The sequence below is a fragment of the Lissotriton vulgaris genome, chromosome 11 (genome assembly GCF_964263255.1).
Source record: "Lissotriton vulgaris chromosome 11, aLisVul1.2, whole genome shotgun sequence".
NCBI lineage: Eukaryota > Metazoa > Chordata > Amphibia > Caudata > Salamandridae > Lissotriton > Lissotriton vulgaris.
In genome coordinates this window covers 289,425,418-289,445,789 of record NC_141699.1, presented here as the reverse complement: position 1 = coordinate 289,445,789, position 20,372 = coordinate 289,425,418, and positions in this window count along the sequence as shown.

Genomic DNA, 20,372 nt, shown 5'->3' with positions numbered 1-20,372 from the left:
ACCTGACGGTAGCCTGAAGTTAAATCTAAGGAGATAAACCACTTAACACCTTTCTTTGGTCACGGTCTTCAATACACTCTTTCTACATTATGGAAATTTATCGATTAAGGTTTTATTAATAACAAGTCAAGATCAATACAGGCATAATCTAATTTTACCATTTGAGCGTCTGGCCACAACAAATGGTGCCAACCATTCAACAGGTTCCACTGTTTCAATTATCCTATCATCCTCCAGTTTTTTCAGTTAGTTCTTTTAATTTCTTTCCTGTGGTTAAGGGAATATTCCTGGTTTTATGTGAAACCAGACCTGCATTTTTTAATGATAATTGTATGCAAAACCCCTTGAGTTTCAGCACAATACCAGAAACCCCTTTGGGAAATCCAGGGGCATATTACCAATCAATAGCGATAATTATCGCTATTGCTTGGTTAGAGACAAAAATTTTCCGCTGAGCTGCAGTGATTTTTATCGCAGATAAACCTTGGTATTACCAAGGTTTATCGCCAATGCGATAAAAATCGGCCGCAATGCATGAATATCGCTGAAAAGTCAGCGATATTCATGCATTACCGAGCTAATGCCCTTAGCCATGTTATCCACCTCCCATTGGATAACATGGCTAAGAACTGCTCAGGGCAGGTGTTAGCTTTTGGAGATATTCGCGCTTAGCGCGAATATCTCCAAACGTTGGTAATAGGAGATAGCGATGTTAGCGACTGGAAACAGTCGCTAACATCTTGGCACGCCCACTTTGCATGTCATTAGTGATAAATATCACTGACATGCAAAGTGGGGCCCAAGATGGTCGCTATCTCCTACTAGCTGTTGCTAACTGGTGTTAGCGACAGCTAGGTAATAGGGAGCTAATTTTATCTTCGCTTTCTTAGCTTTTAAAGCCCAAAAAGCGGAGATAAACCCCCTTGATAATATGCCCCTCAGTTTTTAAATTGTTGATAAAATCATCTTCCTGATCAATAACTAAAACCTGATCTTGACTGTTCAGATCTAATGTTATACCTAAGGCTCTGTGAGCCATCCACCCCAAAACAGCTGGTTATTTTTCAGACACATAAAGATCTCCCAAAGATTTTCTGCCTTCAAGCTCAAATGGCAAAGGCATAAATGCACTAATAGGAGTTGCCTCGCCAATGAAACTTTCTAAGGGAAGAAATGTACTACCTATTGTCTCTTTTGTTTCCAAACCTTTTTGGTTCGCAAAGGTATATGGTGATCCTGTGTCTGCAACTATGTTGATGACGACTCACCCGAGGGTTATTTCTCCAAAAGGTTTGGTTATTGAGTGGAGGCTAACTTCTAAAACATGTGACTAAACACTTTGGGTCATATTTATGGGAGGCTAGTGCTGCCAGTGCATCACTAATTCTGATGCGATGCAGACATTAATCCATATCTGCAAGCTGGCACATGAGGCCAAATGCATCAGTTTTCAAACGCTTGTATTAAACAATACGTGTGCCAAAACCAGCTGTGCCACACACAAAGTAAATATGCAAGGTAGGCGTTCCCCTGTAAATTCTCATAAAATGAACGCAGTGATATTCATGGTTTTGCCAATGTGCGACACATCATTAGCAAGCGTTGTGCAACGCCTATAAAGCATCAAAATCGCTGCACATCAGCAACGCAGGCATAGGAAATAATGCAGAGGCTGCGGTACAGAAAGACAAGCCACGCAAAACAATCTGCCAAGTATAACTACACCATACAGGTGGTCATTCTGCAGCTGGGAGTTGCCAGGAGACCACCACCACAGAGGCAGAGCAGGAGAAGGGAACATGTTTTTTGCCAGCGGCTTTCCCTCTTTGACCTCAGGGAGGATGAGGTAATCAGATATTACAGACTTAGGAGGGACTCCATTATAGAATTGCAGAACAAGATAGCACCAAGGCTCCAGTCAGCAACTGCCAGGCCTGCTTACAGCCCTCCAAAGGTCAAGCTGATGGCAGTTCTCCACATGCTGGCGTCTGGTTCCTTCCAGATCTCAACAGCAAGAGTGGCAGGAATATTTAACCATCATTTTCTGCATTCCTACTCTCTGTTCTGGATGCCATCATCCACCTCATACCCCAGTACCTCCTCTTGCCCAATACACAATAAAGGCAGATAGAGACCAAGCAAGCTTTCTGTGCCATTGTGGGATTTCCCCATGTGCTAGTTGCCATGGATTGCACACATGTGCAACGTATTCCCCTGTAGAAACATCACACCTATTAAGGAACTGAAAGCACACTTACTCCACTAATGTCCAGGCCATTGTGGACCATCTGGGGATGTTCATGTGCTAGCAAAATACCGGGAACTGAACATTATGTCTACATCTTCAGGCAAAGCAGCATCAAGTGTTTCCAGAATGGGTGATATGGGAATGGCCTACTCATTGGTAAGCAAATCTTAAGTATATAACGACCTACTAACATAATAAAATGTGTGACAAAATAGCCATCTTTGTGTCTGTCAACAGAGCTATGGCCATATGTATGATCGGTGTGTCTCATACTTGCACTTTGCATCATAGTATATGGGTAATGCAAACCCTTAATTCAGACATGTAAATACACACAAAGTTACTTTGTGTGCCTTTGATTGGTGAAAAAAAAAATTGGAACAGTGGAACACTGCACAAAATACAGTGTTTCATCGCTGTGTGATAGGGAGGGGCTCCATGGATGTTGTGTGAGTGGCTCCATGCAACTCACATGGTACACAATGCATGTCATTAATACCACACCAGTTAAACCTGGAAATACGTCAGATAAATTGGTTTCCCCAGGTGATGTGTAACAAGGATAAATCACTTAAGTCATCCAAGTTACTCCTGCTTCCTATGTGTGCTGCTTACCGTAGCACACATGCATAGACAATTATGCCTTTAAGGGTTCAACATGTGCAGGAAGGTGCCCTCTCCTGTTCAAATACAATCCTGCATGCAACACAGGCGCCCTTGCACCATGGTGCAAGTGTGTCAGTGTTTGTGCCAGTGCAGCGAGAAAGAACAAGAATGCACTGTATGGCCAAAATTATGTGCACTACTGCCCTTTCCCAGTGACACAGTGCAGTGCAGATAGGTGACTTGCTGCACTGCACAGTGACATCTTCCCAAATATCCACACCGTTGTGTCATGTGTACATAGTGGAAACAATGTACTGCAACATGTAGCTAATGATTTCCCAAATAGACATTCCCTCAATAATCTGTCAATGGCAGTAGCTACAGAACATCAGTGAGTAATAATGTGTAATTTCACTCTGTGTGAATGGAAGGAACTACATCATCTGCACTGGGCAACACATCACAATATAAATCATGTGGTAAGCCAGATAAGACAAAATGAGTACAAAGGCTACACAATAGTATACGTGTGAGATTAGTGTCTCTTTAATGGCATGCCTACTCTCAGTATCAGTCAAGGTCAACAAATTCAATGGTGTGATAACAAGTACAGAGAAAATGAGCAAGTGTGTCACTCATGGCAATATACTTGCATGTTGAACAAAGTTTCAGGAGCAATACAGGAAGAAGTATTTGAAAAGGCCATGTGTGGCATGCCATGTCAATGTAGGTCCCAGACATGTGTAAATGTCAATACTGGATAACATTGTAACATTAACAGTACAAATCACACATATGTCTCAGCCATACAGACAGTCTAGGGGCACACATACACCTAGGTTTCAAGCCACAGTGACATAAGTAACCAATGTGATAGATCACCTGTTTAGTGGTGTAAGTTGCCCACATGAAAAGCGTATAAATCAAGCAATGTAAAACTCGCTAGGTCTAACCCAATGCCGTCAAACATGTCATACATCAGTCATGTATACAGAATAAAATGCAACCTAGCCAAGGCAGCAATGTACTCAGGATTAGCCGTGGTCCGTGCAGGTAACAGTGGTGGGGTCGGGTAAGGGGGGATTTCGGGGGACGATGCTGAGCGAAAACTAAATAAATAAATGATTTCCCCCTCAAAATCCCCCCTTACCCGGCCCGCTGTCCACCCGCTCTTACCTGCATGGACCGTGGCTGCTCAGGATACCAATCTGAACATTTATTCGCCACAGCAATGAAAAAAAAATCAAGGCATAGAAGTACACAATCCCCTACAATTTAGAGTCATAAACATACATATGAAACATCAAAGTTTTGTGTCCAAGTCTGTGGTAGATAGCAACTTGTAACAGCATCAGTGTGTCATACATAAAGATGGTTCACATCACAATGCCTATTTGTCAATCCAAGTGCAACAAGACGAAAAGCAATAGCTGAAGGCTGACATAAATATTGTACAAATATCATCTACTAGATACAGCCCATACTAATTGAGAAAGACCTATGTTTGTCTTTAAGAGAGGTAGAAACTTGAGAGATCATTTGGTTAGAGCCTATCATGACCTAGAACCCATGTCACTGAATCAACTTTGGGGCTTGAAGCCGGTAGTTAGACATTATCCTTGTGGGAATTGTTCAGCATGTGCCGCGATGACTAGTGACAACATGTGTACTAAATAAAAAATCTTGGGTTTTGAAACATCATTCAAACTACTGTTCAAAGAATGTCTCATATTGTATTGAGTGTCCTTGTGCACTGTTGTATATTGGTACAACCATCCAACGAGTCAAAAATGTAATTTTCCAACATCAATCATGGATAAGTTATAGAGTGGTAAATGCTCCACTTGTTGACCACGATGTAAGCATACAAAAGGGGGTGGTGATGGACGGAGCATCTGAATCAATTAAACACTCACACCCAGTCAAAAGATCTGGGTTTAATCCATCACCGTTCTTTAGCCCACTCTGCCATCCCAGTTCAGACATGGCTATATGCAAATCAGTCTGACCCTGTGCCTCATCATGAGAACAGTCCAGCCCGAACTGCCAAGCCATGTCTTCCCTGGACGGAAACAAGCTTCCGAGGACCGGTTTCTGGCATTCCAGCCGTCTTCAGCCCGGCTTGCTTGAATCCAGTGGCAATAAACACACATGCACACAAAACACTCAAAATACTAAGGATTTAAGCATTTTATGTTGAAATACTTTGCAAAAGAGGGAAACATTTAATGGGAAGGTTGGGGCTGCATCTCCATGATAAACTTTTAAATGGTTAGTTTTATTTTGCAGTATAAGGCTCCTGCTCCTGCCAAGGCTAGAGTTGAAACCCGAAGCAGCAAAATGTTTTCAGACCAGTCCCCATACAATGCACACCAAGTGCAGTGAGTGAGCCTGTTCACTACAAAGGGGGCTTTGAGAGGCTCTCCCCTCAAGAAAATGTAGGACACAATGGTGCATTCTACAACATATTTATCATTATATTTTGAATTGTATTAGCTTTTAAAGAATAGTAAATGATGACCTTACTATGCACCAGGATAGAGCAATCTTTGTTGGGGTTCTTCAATGATTCCCTTATTTTCACCCTTCAACAGTGCCTCTCATCGGTCCATAGCACATCTGTCACATGTATTTAATTTTTTTATAGCATCTCTCATACCTTTGTAGGATGTAAGAGCACTTTACATCACACACATATAGAGACAATGAATCATACATGTAAATCAGTGTAGAGAAAATTAGATGAGGCAAAGGGGATTACAAGGTGTAGGATTCACATGTCATTCATACTAGTAGGCATTTTTAAAGAATGCTTGGTCTGGAAAAGCTCAAACTCAGGATTCAGAACATAACACAGTGGTTAGCATTGACTTTAACAACAAACATCTATTTCCACCAAAATAATCCTCTTTAGCAGCATCAGGATAATGAAAGACTGGGAAAAAACATAAGTTACTAACTTGTACCATGCAGTGTGTATTAGCAGCTCTTTGATGACAGTTTATAGGTCACTGTGATAGATTATGATTGTCTCTTATGAGCTGCAGAGTAACACAAGTATATCTGTGACAAAAGCAGTAACCCACTGACCTATGCACATAAAATACTGTTTTTTCAAATGCATGGTACGCGTAAGCATGGGCGAATTTTGCGGATCTCGCGTTCGCGAATTTTGCGGATTTGCGGATTCGCAATCCGCAAAATCCGCGAATTCCCGCGAATTTGCGGATTTTTTTTTTGTGTTCGCCCGTGTTTCTGCCAGTTCGCGAGGGTTTTTACAATTTCGCAATTTGCGAACTTACCTGTCGGGTCGCAAGTTTTGCGAACTTGTTGTTTCTACGTGTCCAGCCTGTTTGGGACACTCTTCTTCATCACTGCCACTCTCTGTCACCACTGCCACTCTCTGACTACTCATGCCACCCTCTGGCCCACCCATGCCACCCTCTGTTTCATCACCACACCCTCTGGTTGTCCAGTGTACATTATTTTCGGCAAAGCAAAGCACACCTTCCCTGCCTCAAGTGACCTGAATTAATTTGGGGCTGATTAATGTGTCACAGAATATTTTTTTAGCTGGCACCTGCTTCCTTAGTGCGCCCTGATTAGTGATCTTTTGCACTTGCTAAGTGCTTTCATTGTTGCAAAATTAGTTACAACACCTGCCCTGCCCCAACTGACAATAATGAATTAGGGGCTGATTAATGGATTTTAACTTCCAGCCTGGCTCCTGCTTGTCTCCCTTAGCTGTAATTCAGGACCTTTGTGGCATATGTGTAACTATTCTGAGGTTCAGAGCAGGGTCACATAATAGTTTCAACTGGCAACTGAACTCTGGAGGGGCCCCTCAGGAAGCACTACAGGAAATGGCTACTAATGATGAGCCTGAACTTTTGAACCTGGTAAGTAGTTACTTTCAGTTTTGCTAAGATCGTATTTCTGCAATTTTGCACTTATTCGCGGGGCGCGAACTCACGCGAACAGTGCGAGCAGTGCGAGCAAAATCCGCTGCTCGCGGATTTGCGGATTTTGCGGGAGATTCGCGAATCTCGCGGATTGCGAATTTTTCCGAAAATCCGCAAAATCCGCGAGCGGAACGGATTTTCCGCCCATGCTTACGCGTTCTTTGCAGCAGGCATATATTTACATTCTGCGTTACATTAGATAAGTCAAACCTGCCACTGGACAAACCTCTCATCTCTCTCCAGCAGGTACATTAATCGCTGGTGTTATCTTGACACTTTTATTGTTGCTCGAAAACTGCTAATTCTACAAGGAACTTTGCAGTGTTTTTAAAACTGCTGCCTGAGGACCCCCTGGGAATGTGTCACAGACCCCAGTTTGGGAAACACTGCTCTAAGGTGTTTATGGGCTTCATGTTTAGTACAATTCATTCGCTGCATAAAGCATTTTCTGCTGAGCCTGTATGTGGGCATGATATACTTTGGAGGCAACGTAATTACCGAAAGAGTGGACTATTCTGTACACTGGATAATTGTTCAGGCACTGTGTGTTTTGGGTACCTCACTTTTTAAAACCGGCTTTTAAAAAAATGGTATTATGTTGTATTTCACTCTTTATTGGTTAGAGTTCACGCACCTGATGTCGATGAATTCTGGGCATTACTTGTTTGTAGGACACTTAAACCGCTTCTGAGGATGTTTTGGATCTCGACTTTCCCAGCTCCGACGCCTCAAAATGTCCGTGTGGTCAATCCGCGACGGGGATTGCTGTCTCTCAACAAGTCTCACAGAAATGACTGTGGGCGCACAGGTGCTCCTGTGCCCTATGTTTTCTGAAGGCAATCGGTTATGATCTACCCTAACAACCTGCATTATTTGCAAAGTATTTATTGATACCAGTTGTTTTGGAATTCTTGCTCTATGCACAATATAGAAAGCTGTTTTTTTTACACGGTGTGTGGAGTCTCTTTTGTAGTGTATTCATTGTGCTGCTGTGAGTGCGTTCCTCCAATGCTTTACAGCTTGCCTCTGTAGATAAGCCTGATTGCTTCGGCCAGGCTACCATAGGGTGAGCACTGGTTATCTTTGGTATGCATGTATCTCACCCTGACTAGAGTGGTGGGTTCAGTCTGGCATGGGTGCATACCTTACCCAACCAGAAACCCCATTTCTAACACACGCCTAGACAGAGCCGGAAAATATTGGAATGTAAGTTTGGTGTGCTGAAGTCCGAGTTCCAATGCTTGAGCATGTCTGGTGGAAGAGTTCTATACTCGCCACCCTATGGTGTGCAAGATTATCCTTGTATGTCCCATCATACACAACATATGTGTATGGACAAATGTCTCATGGGACGTGGACCGTGAGGAGCAGGAACCAATGGAGGAGGATGGAGGAGAAGTCCAGCACACAGCTGCTGGTAGACAGTGATGCAACTACATTTTGCAAAACTTCTTTGCTTATTTTACGTTTACTGGATGGAAACAATCTCGATATTAACTGAAAAGTGCAACATCAAAATAAATGTTTGTACTTATTGTTTGTGTTGGCTTTTTATGACACAGTCACTGTAAACATCAAGTCACTCGCATCTCCTCAACAAGATTTAGTCCTCGACATGTAACAATAATGTCACCAGACCCATTGAGCAACATGGGGACATGGCTCTCATTGATCCACCCGTACAGAAATGCAATGTGATGTGGTGTACTACGTTAAAGGGTCAGACAGGCATGCCACATATCCTCATCCAAAATGATAATTCCTTCTTCATGCACTGTCTCACTAAGGGGCTAATGTTGTAGCACATACTGTCACAGATCATGAGTTACAGTTGTCATAGACAAAGGCCACGTTTAATGTGCACAAGACGAATATTTGTACAGAATGCATACATAAATGTCAGGGGAGCCTCATAGCACTAAACACAGCACTCAAATCTTGGCCACATTGTCATATATACCACTTCAGGCCACAGTTGTCAGAATACACATTTCACAGGACTTGCACGGCAACGTTATGTGACTTAAAGTCATGTAACACAACAAAATGAGCAGATTACTTTGCATTGTGAATATTTATACAGAAAAGTATTACAATGAAGATTTTTTGTAAACATCACAACACCTGAAGAATACAGAAATGTCAAAAGTGTGACATGTCCATGTGAAAAGTCAGACAAATCTGAATTTGTACACAAGCACACTCATTGAACATAGTTTGATGGCGGAATTGGGACGGACACTTACCTCTGCATGGCAAGAGCAGTTTACCCCTGCCCTGAGCAAATTAGTGCATAGTTTAGAGAGTCATTAATCCAAAGGGTAAATGGTATTTGAATGTGAGCCATGACATAGGCGTGTGTCAGGGAATGATGTCTTCTTGGACCCATACGGCCACACAAAGAACGGCCCCCAGACTACTATGACAGGAGTGATACAGATATCATGTGTGTATGGCAGAATGAGGATCATTGAACATCAGTAATATACATGACCATGTGACCCTGGTTCACTGAGGTGAGACCTAATGGCTCACTCACCTATTCCAAAAGGTCTGTTGTGTGTCACACTCACCCATACCCAACATCATGCCCATAAACAAATGTGTGCATGACAACACCATGTGCAGAACAAGTGACTGTGCAAGACATACACAACAGAATGCTTGCAACATGGAACAGTGTGCATATGCTGAGTGTGTGTGTGCTGCAAAACTGTGTTCACCTTCTGAAACTCAAGCACAGTCCAATAGTGAGTGTAGAACCAAGCATTGTGCAATGACAAAGTGTGTATGCTGCAGTCATGATGTTTCTTTTACGCCCGACACAAGTGAATCATGCCTTTTCTCCTGTGCCAGTGCTGTTTTGGCTGCCTAGGGCCGACGCAGGCACACTTGCACCATGGAGCAGGGATGCAATTATCGCATGCTGGAATGCATGTGTGCATGAAGGGGCATCTTCATTCTAACAAAAATATCCTGTGAACAGTTTATACCCATCTATGAGTGCTGCAGAACACAATACACATACAAAAAGGAAGTGAGGAGGAGAATTAAAGGCCCAAGTCCTTGTGATGCCATCCCTAGAAAGGTAGTACTTACTGGCGCATTTCCAGGTTTACCTGGTATGGTATGTTTGGGAATGCATATTGAACCATCAGGTGTAAATGGGTACCCCACACAACAGTCAAGTAGCCTCTCTCTGGTGCAGAGTGAGCCAATGCCGTAATTTGCAATACATTGTGTCACTCATGATTAATGGCACTTCTCAGGGCTACATAAGCTGGCCTTGTTTGGCTCATACAATTGGCAGTTCGGGCTGGACTGTTCCCATGATATACAATATAAACAATGGTTCTGTTGGGCAAACGATTTCTTCAAGTTTTCATATATTATTTCATAAGTTTCTCAAACTACAGTATCAATTTGCCTTCAATTTACCAAACAAAAAAATGCAAATCCAAAACAACCAATAGGGTATAAGTAGATTATTTTATGAATTCAATGTCATTCATAGTTACCCTGCATTCAATATATACATTTATAAATTTTACAAAAGTGGCGCATCAGGATAAAGTGATAGTGATATAGTAGTGCAGTGATTTATCATGCAGTGAAGAAAATAGAAACAGTGAATTATGTACAAGTGAAGGGACAATTGGGTTTTAAAAGAAGTTGGCCAAAACGGTATTTGATTGGAAATATTCCCTTGTGCCACTACAGTTGGCAATTGCTATGGAATATTCTGTGTTGGTCCTCTTTGTCTGTCAACGTTTCGACCCTAATGACACCTGATTCATGGGTCAGAGCGGGTCTTCATCAGGACTGGGGGGATGGTGGTTGAAGGGGGCCGATGTCGCCTCTGGGGTGCCCGTGTGTGGGCACACACCCAGATTCCTCCGGTTCAAAAGGCAGAATACTCTTGTTCCATAGATGCTATAGAGGAGTCCTACTTGCGCTCTGTATATTGCAAGACAGTACAGATGGCCCCTAGCTGGGTGGCATCTTCACTGGTGTTACATTTGCAAGGCTATTGTTCTTGCCTCTGCCTCATGACACCAGCAATGTCAGCAAGAGACTCATCCATTATATGGAGCCACAGGTAAGACCCTTTGTTTGCCTCAGAGGTGTCCTTATTAGGACTGAGGCAACTACGGGCTCCTTCTAGGGTGTCCACAATGGTCTCCATCCCTGTCTGCACCTCATCAACGAGCTGCTGCTGGATTCCTAGCACTCACCATTGGAAATCTACTTGGGGGTCTTCAGAGCAACCACGTGCAATTGACTGACATGTCTACCTGTATGAGAGAGCTAAGCCCCTCATGCTAGTAGTAATGCTATTCTTTGACAAGTACCTACCCTGGTTGGCCACACAGCAAGGCCCATACATCTCACCCTCCAACCATCACCAAAACCTGCCTATCAATCTGGACAGCAACTCATCCTGTCACTTCACTACTCCTTGTTTCACATCCTCTTGCTTTTGACATGTGAGATAGTCAGACATTTGTATTTATGGATCCCTCCTGACACCTGCTACACTTTCACCAAGGCACACATTACATTAGGATGCAGTACACCAATGCCCTCTCCTACACAACCCTACAAACCGGGGACAATAATGTGTCAGACACTATAGGACACAGCAGTGTGTGACTTTCTCTCGGCTACCTTGCAGTACACACATCACAACTCACCTCCTTGCTATCCAATGACTCCCCATTCAGACACACTGCCAGTTCAATGTGCTCAGTCACACCTACATTGCACTGTACTACCAGGGGCCCACCATGTCATCACACCATCTATTCTTCCAACAAACACTCATGGTCCTCTCATGTGCATGATTACATTCACCCACACCCCCAGTATACATTTGTACATGACAGGGGATAGGATGGTCTCTATCGTGGCAGCAACCACCTGTGTGCTCTCACCCCACACATCGGGACAGCTGTGTACAATGTAGTTTCATGCTAGTGACTATACATGTGGCTCTTCACATGATCCCACTTGGTGATGCTTCACATATTCCACACTTGAACGCCTTGTCAGGTGAGGAGTTAATCCTCTGGCAACCCCATTCCTTTCCTTTATAATCAATTTTTGGATGCATGGTTCTAAGATAGAGACACTAGCCTCAAGGTGCCCAGGGGGCCTGCATTGTCTCAGTGAGGTTGGGCATGGTTCAAATGTCCATGCATTATGTGCTGCTCCAGTGCAGGTTTTTAGCTTTGTATTGTGGGACTTGTAGTCCTCGTCACTAATGATATACATTCAACTCCAAGTGCGAGTATACAAATGTGAACCTGGACTGTGGCAGCACTTCATTCATGTATTGGACAAATTTGACAAAGTTGGACTGGGCTGTACAAAATGTAACTGGGCAGTATGACATACATTTCTGTGACATATTAATTAATATGTGCAAGATTCCTGTCCTTTTCCTGGCACACAGAGCAGTGTAGTGTACGAACGCAGCTTGCTACACTGCACCACATGAACTTTTTTAACCATATTGTCGCTTGTTGACACGTACTGTGTGATCTTCCTGCTCCTTAAACCCAGCACTGTCTTTTTCAGTAAGTCCTGCCACCAACTCTGCTGGTTTGACTGTAAATGTGAGCGGGAAATCCGTTACGCTCGCGGATTTTGCGGATTTTTGGGAAATCCGCAATCCGCGAATTTTGCGGATTTCCCGCAAAATCCGCAAAAAAAAATCCGCGAGCGTAACGGGTTCAAAAGTTGAACCCCCACTCATGCAACTATTTTACAATGGCGCCAGCAAGCTGCCAGCGCCGTTGTAATATAGTTACAAAGTTAGCTTGCACAGGAACCACTAGATAAAACGAAGCAGGTGCTGCTTTATTTTATCTAAGTGCTTCCTGTGCAAGCTAACTTTGTAACTATTTTACAACGGCGCTGGCAGCGTGCTGGCGCCATTGTAAAATAGTTACAGCTCACAGCTCACTCAAGGGACCCCTGCGCCCTTCGGGACGATTGCATAGTAACACACACATGGACGCTCGAACTAGTTGATGCTCAAATTCAGTGACTCATTCATTAGCCCAAAAACAATCATGAGCGTCGTCGAGGCTGGACAGGTGTGCCTTCTTCCCAAATCTACCGTGGAAAATCAGCTGTGATGCTGGATAGGCTTTGCATCCCTGACTCTCACGAGCGCAATACCCGTGCTGTTCCTGTGACCAGGAGCTTCTTTCTCTTCATCTGCTGAACTGATCTTTCTCTGACCTTTTATTCACACAAGACGAGGCACATACCCTACTGGGCACATTGTGTTCGCACGGGTTTCTGCAAGTTCGCACGCGTTTTGTACAATTTCGCAATTTGCGAAATTGTACAAAACCCTCGCGAACTTGCAGAAACCCGTGCGAACATAAAAATAAAAAAAATCCGCAACTTCATTGGGAATTCGCGGATTTTGCGGATTGCGAGTTCGCAAATCCGCAAAATTCGCGAACGCAAGATTCGCAAAATTCGCCCATGCTTATTTGACTGATGCCAAAGGGTCTAGCACCTCCTGGTCCTCAGGTCCTCCCACTCCAGTCTGTATGGCTGCCCTCAGGTTTTTGACCAGTTTCTTCTTGGTCCTGCACTTAAAGTCATGCCAGCACTTCTTGCACTCTGGCACTGTGCTTTTCGTCTGCCCTACACTGTTTATATTCTCAACTATGATTTGGCAGGTGGCTTCTTCCTTCCCTAAGGGCAATTTTGAGATGACAAAGAGATTGTGCTCATTCTTTGTAACCTCTGTTATTAAAGTTTGGTTCTCCTCCTCACTGAAATGACTCCTTTTCTTTCTCTTTCCCTGGGATTATATCTGGACATCCTGGCACAATGCTTCATACCATAAATATTGTGCAACCATGTTGATTCAAACTGTCATACAGCAGCACATGTTTTTCTGATGCATCGCTGATTTGCTGAAGTGCTGCATCAGTTCTCATAAATAAGCCCCCTAATACACAATGGTTATCACCATTACTCTCCCTATCGGAGGAATAAGACCATGAATTTTTAACCACACACCTAACCTTGAATGAATTGTGTTTTTCCTGAACACTTTAGTAAATTGATCTATAAGGCCACAATTCAGACATTTTTAGTTAAAAGATGCATATAATTTATCAAGTGTGAAATGGTCCTTGCTACTGTATCTGTAACACTCTTGACCATTGACTCTAGCTATGAACAATGTTGCTTTGTTTTTAGAACACAATTTAACTTTACTATTGGTGAATACATTGCTATTTTCTCCTCTATGATGATGATGGATGTTTTTTAGATTAAACATTACACACTGGGCACATCTCTCGGATAATTCAGCTTTCTTGACAAATGCCACAACATCCTTTAGAGAGGAATCACCACACATCCATTAAATTTCCTGAGTGCAAGTAGGGTCAGGATGCATAATAATTTGGTCCCTTATTAATTTCCGAGGCCAATTTCTAAATTTGCAATACATAGCAGGTTTCCTGAAAGAAAGTACCTAGGGCCAGATTTACAAAGCTTTTTTCAGTTCACAAACAGCCCGATTTGCATTGTCAGGGTGCTTCTGACCTTAAAAAAGCATTTTTAACTGTCCAAAGCCCTATTTGCCATTCAGTAAGCTATTACCAAGTCACAAATTGGGCTTGTGAGCCACTATTAGAAAGGGGCATGCCAAGGGCATCCCTTCTTAATAGCGAGTCGCACTGATATGTAGGAATGTTTTGAGACCGGGAATGCGGTTGAAAAACATTTGCAGTTACCACCAACTTCAAGTTTGTGGTAACCCATTTGTAAACGGGAAGGGGTCCCCAAGGGACCCTTTTCCCTTTGTGAATGTTGATGCCAACATTTTTTAAGAGCAGGCAGTGGACCCACAGACCACTGCCTACTCTTGCAAAATTTAAAGGAAACGATTAATTTTTCTTTTTTAAATCCACCCCGCTTTCCATGAAGGAAAACAGGCTCCTTTTAAAAGTAAAAAAAACTGCTTTATTTAAAAAGCAGTCACAGACATGGTGGCCTCCACCCCATTCCCAATGCATCGCAAATTGCAACTTGCCTCATGAATATTAATGAGGCAGGTCCCTTCTGACTCATTTGGAATCGCAAGCAGTACAAAACACACTGTTGTACATAGCTGTTACGATTTCCTATTAGCAAATTGCCAACATTTGCTATTAGGAAATCCAGATATCTATTATTTTCCATTTGAATGTGCACATGTACACCTTCAGGTCCTTAGGTATGTAGAAGATGTTTTTTTCCATATAGATTTAAATTATTCCTGATATTTATCTTTAAGAACAAAAATGCAACTTTATGATAGTTTTATCTAGTTCTATTAAGAACACTGGTGGAGGGTTTAAGAAAAAAGTCTGACACCTTTTTGCTAGACACTACAACAAATAACATAAAAACAATTGAGTGTTAAGATGTGGCTTTTATATGGCGTGAGTAGCTGCCCACATAATTAGTTCTGGCACATGTACTGTGCAGCTCAGCAAACGAGTAATGCTCCAAAGAGCTTTGAAAGCTCATGTATTCCTATTCGGGTCAAGACCGTGACTCCTGTATTGGGTTTTGGAGGGGTTAGATAAAAAGTCTGTGATGCACACATATGTGCTAGGTACTATGGGGCATATGTAAGAACAAACCGTTTTGCGAGTCCTTAATAGCGATTTTTAGGGAATCGCTATTAATCCGTTTGCTGTTCTGAACGTTCCGTGCCAGTGCGGAACGTTGTATTAAGCGGGCAGGGCCGCGTCGGCCAATGGACGTGCGCAGCACTACCGAGGTAGTGCTTGAGACGGCCGTTGGCCAACGACAGCAGCAAATGGGTTAAGGACTCGCAAAATGCAATGTATGTAGGAATCACAAATATAATTGTGATTCCTTAATATTCCTCAATTGCGAGTCGCAAATTGCATGCTGCTGCCTACATACCTCAGTGAGCAGGTGCATTCAAGGACACAAATCACAAAAGGTGAGCTGCAGGTGAGAAACGGTGTTATCACACAATGCTTTCAATCCCGGGGCTTAGAGTAGTCTTTCTTCATGGTGCTGGTTCTGTAAGCTGTGCAGTGCCAGCAGAGAAAAAAGCCCAGTAGATGGTGTTCCTTTATCTAATTCGTATGGGTGATATCACTGTGAACAAGTATATCCCTCAGGTTGCTTACACTCCTTTAAGTATTTTTAGCTCACTCACACACCTAGTGACCTATGATGGGGTTGCTTTTTAGTATGTCGCAATTTTGGCCACTATATGGTGAACATGACTTTGAATTGTCCTTTAAGGTCATCTTTACTCTCAGGTCAATTTGTGTGTCAATATCAGGGTTCCTGCTTCTATCAAAAAGAGTCAATTCTATGGGGACTATCTTGACTTTATTGACGGCTCTTTTGAGGACCCAGAAAGGGTAGCCTCTTTCTTTGTTTAAACCTGTCGATCATGTCAGATTCCGCCTTGGCGTAATCACTGTCAGTATTCCAGTTGCGTTTCGCCCACAGCAGCTCACCATATGAGATACTCCATTTAAGTGTGTCTGGATGGGTGTTAAGCGCATGGAGGAGGTTCTTACCATCAATGGGTTTTCTGAAGAGGCTCTTGTGAAGCTAATTGTCAATTATCTCTACCCTGACATCGAGGTATTCCACCTTGGTACTGCTAATGGTCTGTGTGAGGATGTGATTAAGAGGGTTATCATTCAGTTTGTTGATAAAGAGCGCAGCCAACTCTTTGGTGCCTCTCCAAATGATAAACAAGTAATCAATATACCTGAGCCAAAGTGCGGTTTGCTTAAGCTCAGGATAACCCTCTGTGTTGCTGAAAAGGTCTTCCTCCCACCACCTTAGGAATACGTTTGTGAAACTAGGAGTGAAACAAGTTCCCTGGGTGGTGCTCAGTGCCTGTTTGTACAGGTTCCTGTTGAACAGAAAAATGTTGTTGGACAAAAAGTGGTGGTTCATCTCCAGAATCATTTCCATGTGGGAAAAGAATCTGAGGGACCTGGTGCGCAAAAAGTGCTGACAGGCGTGGATTCCTTTCTGATGCTCGATGAGGGTGATGGAGAATTATTTTTGTAAATACAATCTACTCAAGAAAATCTGCCCAAAAGACACTAATAAAGATGTATTATTATTAACACATGAAAACTTGAGGGTCTATTACGATGATGGGCAGACCGTAACAGCAAAAGGGGTCGCCCGCCATATGTGTGGAGGTCCCGTGATTCAGATTAGGATTCATCCGCCACACTGGAGGGCGCATCCTGCATTTTTTACATTGCGGCAGGTGGTGCTTTCTGCAGCACCCGCCGCAATGTAAAAAAGGCATGTTGTGCATGCAAATGTGCACACTCCACCCCACCAATATCATAGGGGCCCGCAACGGGCCCCCCCAAGTGTTCTCTGCCTGGCTTTCTATGGCGGTGTCTCCGCCATGGAAAGCCCTGAACGCCGCACTTCATGATAAAGATGGTAGTGTCTTCCAGACACCGCCACCATATCTGAGCCCTCTTCTGCCCGGTCGCCTATCCAATTGGTGGAAAACTAGCAAACGGTCTTTCCGTCCGCTGGGGTCCCCCCGCCATCGTAATATGGTGGGGGGGGAATGGTAGGCAGGCAGCGGGAAATGGCGGGTGGATCGCCACCACCATAGGTGCAGTGGTGATCCACCCGCTATGATAATGACCCCCATAGTGTACAAAGTGATGACGAGTATGGGAAAAACTCGTTAAATGTTTCCCTAAGTAATAAAAATAACATAATTGAGAAACGTAGATGATTAGTACTTACTGAATAATGAGGATTACCCTGTCTGTCTAATTGAATATGATCTATTGTCTCCTAAAATGCAGAGACACGACAAACACAGAAGAAAAACCTTTTATTCGTCATGAAAGTCTTATAAATCTTTTAGAAATAATTCTCTCTTTTGCAAAAATAAGGTAGGCCTTACAAAATGTTAGAGCATGTGCGTCCGTGCTCCTGTCCTTCGAAAGTTTCAAATGTTTCCTTAGAATGCAGATATTAGTCTATTTCTGAATGAACTTTTTAGATTTTTCCTGTCTAGGCGAGAGATGAGGTAGTTCCAGTGTAATTTTTTCAGCATTTATATACTCATGTATCAAGGACTTCCTTTTCTTCCTCGGAAGCTGATGTAATGTAGTTTAGACAATAGTCATTTAGAAAAAATCTGTAAAGTAGAACTCGGAAGATTGTCTCCCCTTACGAAATGACCAAGGAAGATGCTAGGAGAGGAGAGAAAATGAAACATTTATTGGCGATAAAAGTGTGATGTATTCTAAAAATGACTTTGAGAAAATGTTCATGGGCTGGCTCGTTTACAAGATCGGTGACCTTTCCCTGCATTCGGGGTATGCTGAATGCCGTGCTGATCCTATTTCTCTGTCTGGCGTCATTTCCTGCAATACCTAAAGACTATCCTTATTGACTTTGCTCATCATCGGCTGGTGATGCTGCTTGTGCTATATCCTTTCGGCCAAGGGCGTAGCTTTTAAGACTAATGCAGAGTGTGCATTTTTATTACTAGGTTCATATGAAAAACTGATAATCTTGCATATTTGTCTTTGCAATGATTTTCTCTCTCTCCTTCTCACTCCTCTATTCCGTCTCTTGATGTATTTCGATATGAGTTGTGTCTCATCGTGAACTTATCATGTAATGTTGGATCTGAGTGATGACATTCTAATCTATGTACTTGTATTTGACCATTCATGTTAATAATAATAATAATAAGAAATAATAAGATAAGAATGAGTGTTTGTTTTTATTCATGAGTTTATTAAAATATCTGACATGTTAAGATGTTTAGCCTATTTCTTCATTGTAGGTCCTCATGAGGGAATTGCATCTCCGTCTCTCATTATTTGGTCCCTTTTAGCTCCACCAAAGATCCATCGGAGGACCTATGATGTTGCTAACTGTGTGATTATGACTTATGGGCGCGTCATTAGAGTTACGTTTTCAATAGTTATATAGAATTTGGGGTGGGATATAAGAGGATAAAACCCCCCACTGCTTCCGCTGCAATTAGGGTATATATTGAGCTGGCATCCAATCCAATGTCACTAGGATGTAATCCCTCTCCCAGCAGAATCCTCCACTTTCCCCGGAAAGTCTTTGGTGTTTTGCACATGGGATGAAAGGGCAGTCACAAAGTCCCTGAGAAAGTGGTCTACATATTTGGATGCATTTTCCAGGGGTTGCCACTGGATGACACAATGGGTCTCCCCGGGGATTGTGTTTGCCCTTATGTATCTCAGGCGGAGGTATGCTATGGGCGGTTTAAGAAACTCTTTCCGGAGATAGCAGTACTCGTCCCACTTATTCGTCCAATTGCTGAGTTAGTCCCAGATGTCATTCACACTTTGGAGATATGTTTCTCTGTCAATACATCCTTTGTCTAGGGGAGGTATGACGATACTTGTGTCTGCAGCTAGAGTATCAATAGCCTGTCTTTGAGTAAAGGAAAGGTTGTGTTGTTTATTGCTTGCGTTCCAATCTTTGTGACGGAGAGCTTTGAGCTCCTTGGTGATGACATTATGAACTGTGTTGATGTTGTTGTGTGGCATGATGGGTAAAAAGGTAGAGCGTGGTTTAAAATCACTGGGGGAAGCTTGATCAAATGTTATCCCCATGTTATCTAGCAGTGTGTGTAGATCTTTGGACATGTGATCCTCATTTCGAAATGTTTCCAGCTCGTGCATATTAAGCAATATATATCAGTGTCAACAATGTCAACAACAAGAATACTCTCACTGGCTTCGCTCTGGCCTGTTATGGTGTTACTGCTTTTTTAAGACAGTGCCATTATTTCAATTTTGGCTCTCTAACTAACTTAAACATGTCCGCCCGTGCCTCGGCATAGTTAGAATGCCTGGAGGGGCAAAATGAAAGGCCAAAGTATAAAACAGTAATTCCAATGTCTGAAAGAGAAGGTTCGGTGAGGTTGATGATAGTTCTTTTTACCAACCTCAATAACACTCCCGAACTGGGGCTCCTTGCCCTGGTTCCCACACGCCCCTGAGCTCTTCTTCCACCTTTTTGTTGCCTCTGTTGAAGTCTCTGTCGCTTCTGTCTGCTCCTCTCTGACCGTTTCCTCTTATTTTCGAGCCCGTACCCCAGCCTCTGCTCTTCAAAGTTGTTGTGTCACGTGCAGTCTGCCGGCCACTTCGAAGATGCTGGTGTTCTGTATTATCTGGTATTCCCATCGCAGCGTGTAGCCCCTGCGACGGGGATACCAAATATTACACAACACAGTCACGAGTATGGTGAGGCTAGTCAGGCCAGGCGCCTCAAATTGTTCTAAATCAGATATAGCACCCCCTGAAGCCCAGGACCTGTGAGAGGTGGAGCGGATGCCGGTGGAGCGCACCAGTGAAAAGTCACCAAAGCACTGTAGGGCAGATTTACGAGTTCTGGCGCATCTCTGAAAATCAGCAGGGATGTGCCAGAAAATATGTGACACGCAATTCCCTCCCTGCATCACCACGAATGTGTCGCATTTACAATGCGGTGCACCA